The 6,027-nt window shown below is 44.4% G+C and overlaps 1 pseudogene; it reads left to right on the forward strand.

Annotated features, from left to right (window-relative positions):
• Positions 1-4,760: 4,760 nt before the first annotated feature.
• LOC114635846 lies at positions 4,761-5,827 on the forward strand (annotated as a pseudogene).
• The last annotated feature ends 200 nt before the right edge of the window (positions 5,828-6,027 follow it).

Here is a 6,027-nt window from a genome sequence, read left to right on the forward strand (position 1 = left end):
CAAAGCCTCACCTACCAATCCTTGTCTATGACAAAAACCTTACCTTGCTCTCCCTTCTAGCCTTTCGCTGAGGGAAGATGGAAAGGAATTAGCAATGATCATTCAATTCTAAGGACCTTTCTCTTGTCATTGTTTAGGTCCACTGTAAGACCAAATGCCAGGGGTCATCACCATCTTAACTACTGAGTAATATCCACTGCTCCTAGCATGGGACTATGCCTATGAGAAACTCTGCTTTCCCTAAATGATGCTGTCACAGCAGGAAGTGTCATGTGCTGAGGCAAACCCCACTGATCACTTCAGGAATCGAGACAGAAACCATCAGAGTTGCTCCAATTCTTTGTTCTGAGATTAAATCAAGCTGACACAATGGAAATCTAGTGGGCAATTTAACCATTCATCTTTCACCACTCTCCACATTTCTGAGTTCAGTACAGGGCAGAATTCAAGCACCTCCATCCCACTTTTATCTGGGTTTCCTTCCCAGGACACAGATTTCTTAGAAGAATGTGTGTAATCAAGCAACAGCTGTTTACTGGGTGTGGCTCATCCATAAAGAGGTGACAATCATCAGTAATGAGGTGACACTAACTTATTTCTTTACACGAGTACATTAGTGGAGAATGTAGCATAACTGAGGAGTTTGAAGCCAGCACTGTGTCCTGGCCTTTGTGGGCCTGGACCTGCCTCACAGGCAGATGGGAGTGCACCTTGGGATCCTCTGCAGGGACAGAGTGAGCTGGAATGGGCACTGGGCAGGCTGAGCAGCATTGCTGAGGCCCCCACTTCAGGTAACAAACACATTCTCTGTTCCCCATCCAAGGAGCTCCTGTAGAAGCTATGGACCTTGTCTGAACACGGTAAGGTCACAAAGACATCTTTCCTAATGGTACAAAGTTGTTCTTGTTGAGGCTTGTCCTCCTTGCATAGATGTAGCCATTTTGTTCCATGGCTGGGAGCCATCTCTTATTGTTGCTGTATATGACTGCCAGTCATTGATGGGAAAAAAAGAGAAAGACTCTGAGCAGAGTCATGGTGACAATAATCCCTGTTGTGTTCTGTATGGGAGTCCCATGATGATGCTCTCAGACTTGCCTGGGAACAGCCAGAAGAGTGCCCAGGAAGCTCCATTCATATAACGAAGGGAATATTACTGGTCAATGCTGCAGGATGTTTGAACACACTTGAAATCCAGGATTGTGTTTCTTACTGAAAAACTCTTGCTGTGTTGCTGCTCACCCCTAGAACAGACCATGAACCCAAGAATTGTCTGTTTCCTGTAAACAAGAGCTATATCTTTCTTCTGTTGTGGCTCATCCCTAGCACACACCTGAATTCCAAAGCTAAACAATGTCAACCTCTACTCAAGAAGCAGAGCAAGTAAGCACTTGACAGAGAAACAACAAATATAAACAGAAAGGGGGTTCTTTGATCAAAGGGCGTTTAAGACACTATACAGAAGGAGAAAGGAAGTATCCTTTCTAGATGTCAATAGAGTAGGGAGGTAAGCTGAGTGTTCCCAGTGTCTCTGAAACAGCAGTCTTTCATCCTAGCATCTGGCTCATGTGTCTTCCTTGGTATAGTTAAACGGCTGGGATTTTGGCTGTTAAAACATTTTGATGCTCCTTATTTCCGCCGAGACCCATGGACATAGAGACCATTCCTGCTGAGGAAAAACTGAGAAGTCAACAGAATTTGGCAAGTCACCTGGGAGGTCTTCAAAGAGACAGCTAACATAGGGAAGCATCATATTGTAAGGATGAATAGTGCTACTCTACATGGCTTGAAAATACTAACAGAAAATGAAAAGCACTGCAAATGGCTCACTACAGATTATGGTTTTTATCATCATCACATTTAGTAATTTATTCTCCATAGCCATAATCATTTTCTTTACAATCCTAAAGAAAAGGGGGATTGGTAAGAAACACACCTTACAAGAAAAATAACAGAGCCTTATAAACAAGAATTAAATTATACTCACACACAGAGGAATTTAGACAAACGTTTGAAAAACCTATATATGCAGACACAGGTGAAAGTGTTTCCCCTAGACCCTGACAAACCACTGCATAATAAAACTTGAAGTAGGTAGCCCTAGATTGTTAGAAAAGCAACCTTAGTGTATCCACTTACTATACAAGGAATACCATGAGACAATAAGTACCCTCAAGTTTATGGAGAAATTACACGGAATCCTTTAGACATACGAGATCTAGGAAGTTTAAGCAAGCAGTTGTTTCCTACTTGTTTCATCTTATATGAAGAAGAGGTTAAATTCATGGACAACTCAGGACAGAATTCCTCCCCAAGATTGGAAACATTTTGCAATTACAATGTTGGAAGCTAGGCTTCAGTTACAAGGGAAAGAAGAAACCAGGAGTACAGAACAAAGAAATCAAATCAGAGACATTGATATTTCTCATGACCTGTTGCTAGGTAAAGGTAAATATGCTGAGTCATAAAGGCAGCTTGAATTGGGTGATGATACCTTGGTAAGAAGTCATTTAGCAGCTTTAAATGTTTGGGATAAACTCTCAGAAAAGAGGGCTGAGTCACTTACTAAAATTATCCAAACCCCAAAGAAAGCCTTCACTGATTTTTTGAAAAGATTGACTTCAGTTTTAAATAGAATATTATCAGATTGAGAAGCCTGAAGAATATGAATTGAATCTTTGGCTTTTAAAGAATCTGGTTCAGCATGCAAACTGTTGATTATAACTTTAAAGGGCAAGATCAGCAGTAAAAGAGGGATGGATGAGAGATACAACTGTTACTGGATCTCACATTTATAATACTAATTGGATAAGAGAAGTAACTTTTCAGACTCTTAAGAAAATTGAAGATGGTAGAAGTTTTAATTGTGATAAGCAAGGTCATTTGAAAAGAGATTCTAGTATGCCTCTATATTATAGTTTATATCAGGAATAGTGATACCTCCACAATGTCTTGTATTGTACCAGATTGCTTTAGCTATCCTTGTGTGTTGGTTTGTATATGCTGGGCTCGGGGAGTGTCAGTATTGGAAGGGGTGTCTTTGTTGGAGTAGCTGTGTCACTGTAGGCTCAGGCTTAATACCTTACTCCTAGCTACCTGGATGTGAGTATTCAGCTAGCAGCCTTCAGATGATGTACAACTTTCAGCTGCTCCTGTATCATGTCTGCCTGGATGCTGACATGTTCCCAACTTGATGATAATTGACTGAATCACTTATCCACTCCCAATTAAAATTTGCCTCTTAGAGGAGTTGCCTTGGTCATGGTGTGTCTGTTCACAGCAGTAAAACCCTAACTTAGACAGAAAGACAGAAGCTGGTACATGGAATGACATATTATTGTGAAAGGTCTGACTGTGATTTGCCCGGAACAATGTGGATTTTGGCCCATTAGATTGGAAAAACAGTAGAAGGCATTAAGGGTTGCTTCATGGACAACCGAAATAATAATATGATTGGTTACATTGCTGAGATTCAGTTGTACTGTGCAGATATGGCCCAAGAGGCTTAAGTGGAATAGGATTTCAGAATGTGGCATACACACTGTTTATGTGGTATCATGGTGAAAAACATGACTGCTTTTGATATTTGTCTGAAGAGTCTATATGAAGCTAAACTGAGGCCTCATGTTATCTTATTCATTATAATTTAAAAAGCCCAGCAGAAACATTGGTTCCTGGTCAAGCCTCCTGAAGAGCATTTTGAATAAGCATAGGAAGCTTACAAAGGAAGGATATAAAATATATGCTTGAGTATTAAAGGGGAACGAGGAAGAAGTGAAATGACACTAAGTTCTGTGATCAAGGATGTTAAATTGAATTAAGGAAGTGGTGAGCTTGGGGCAAGATCCTACCCAGGTAAGTTTACATCCACATATGCTGGTACATAGCTATAATCCCAGGATACAAAGCCAAGCAGATCTCTGAGTTCATGGACAAGACCAAGATTCAGGACTAACAATTACAGGCAGTGAAGGAATAGGTAAACAGAAAGCTAGTGAACAAGGTGGTCATCTTCCAGCTCCTGCTAGCAGCAGATCGTAGCAGCTTCAGCCAAGTGTCTCTGTCTACAGCCAGAGGACAAGGAGACTACTGGACAATTCATGCGGGTTAGCTGCAGCTAAGAAATTAGTGGTGACTGAGGAGATCTCACTAAGGTGATATCTTCTGTAATGTGTTTTCTGAGAGCACAGAGAAGCAGTGTTCTAGAGGGAGCCATCATTGTACCTCATGTAGCAGTAGTACTTGGGAATGTGTCAGAGTCACCATGGTGGGCCTGGATTTGAAGGCACGAGGGGACATGAAGAGCAGCTGAGGCTTGGCACTGTGAGAAGTCATGGAAGGCCATTAGTGAAGATGAAGCCTCAGTTGCAGTTGACCGCCCAGGACTGAAGGGGTCATGAAAAGGATTTCAGGCTTGACACTATGAAGAGAGTCTGTGGGAGGGTCCTGGTGACGCCTAGTTGCAGCCGAAGTTCCCAGTGTGTTGGAGATGCCAGTATCATGGGATGTTCACTAAGAAGAGCAGCAGCAATGGAGAGGATCTACCTGAGCTTAGAGTGCTACAGAGGGCAGAGCTGGAGTCGTTCCACCAGCCCTTTCGAGAAACCCAAAGTGTCATGTGTGGAACCCATTGAAATAAGAAGCTGTAACATTGAAGTTACCTTGGAGACCCCAAGATTTTCGAGAGGCCAGCCCCATAGAAAAACTGCTGAGTATATTGGAAATTGATGCAAATCATCTGCACTTGAATGCCCCTAGTGAGCATGTCTATTGTCATAGTTTGCGGGCTGCTGTGCAGCAGCAAGATCCAGGGTATGGAAGAGCTAAGTTGGGCACTGACCAACGAGGGTCGCATGGTGCTTGTGGTGGACGATGTTTCCTTGCTGGGCATGCAGGACCCAACTGTGTATGGCGACTCTGCGGGTGAGAAGGGGCTGCTTGCTGCACTGCGGGCCACTGTCGAGCTGCACCTGAGCCAGCAGGACATGATCATCCTCGACTCCCTGAACTACATCAAGGGGTTCCAGTATGATCTGTACTGCCTCGTGCGGGCCTCACCCAAGCCGCTCTGCTTAGTTTACTGCATATGGCCATATTGGCCAGGCCACAGGCTCCAGGTGACTGGTGCCTCTGAGAACCTGGACCCGGCTGTCAGTGTCAGCTGAAGGCTGCGCACCAAGAATGGCTAGAACCCTCTGGCAGCCGGCGCTGTGGAGGAACAGCTCCCGCCAGCCCGGTAGCAAATTGGGCGTCCCGACCTCTGTCCCCAAGGGACTGGATCCAGAGGAAATCCTGCCATCAATTCCTCCAGGTGTAATGACTCCGGAATCCGAGAAATCTGCAGAGCTGGCGGCCTGTGCCTTTCCAAGCGAACTTTTAGAGTCCTTAGCACAGAGCTTTGAGGCACCCGACTCCCGGAACAGCTGGCATCAACCCTTGTTTACCCTGGTGTGTTTAGAAGAACCATTGTCCCTGGCTGAGATCCAGTCTGCACTGTTTGAGAATCGAGCTCCCACCCCATCAGTCTCAGCAGTCCCAGCCCCTAGCCTCTGGCAGCTTTCTGCACCAGTTGGATCAGGCCATGAGCCAGGTGTTGAGTGCTGTGATGGAAGCACAGAAGAGCACTGTACCCGGAGACTTACTAAAGCTTCCTGGCACTACAGAGCACCTCCAATTTACCTGTCCCTTGACCTTGGCAGAATTGAGTCACCTCCGACGCCAGTTTATTCCTTATAATAAAATGCATCTCAACAACGAGAACCTGCCTCAATTGGCCAACATGTGGGGGGCAGCAATGGCTTTTGTCAGAATTTCATTATACTTTGTCTAGGGAGAATAGTACGAAGGTCTGCAAAGCAGACTGTAATACTATGATTGCTAAGTTTGGCTGATTTTCTTAACTGCCTCTGCCATACCTTGAGTGTGCAGCATAAGCTGAGGCATTGAGTGCTAACTCAAAAAGACCAGGTGCCTTCGGTTGGAGTCTACTTAAGGATACTACATACCACTGTTTCCCTTCCATCGGGATGG

Source organism: Grammomys surdaster, unplaced genomic scaffold (assembly GCF_004785775.1).
Source record: "Grammomys surdaster isolate TR1022 unplaced genomic scaffold, NIH_TR_1.0 118564, whole genome shotgun sequence".
NCBI classification, from domain to species: Eukaryota; Metazoa; Chordata; class Mammalia; order Rodentia; family Muridae; genus Grammomys; species Grammomys surdaster.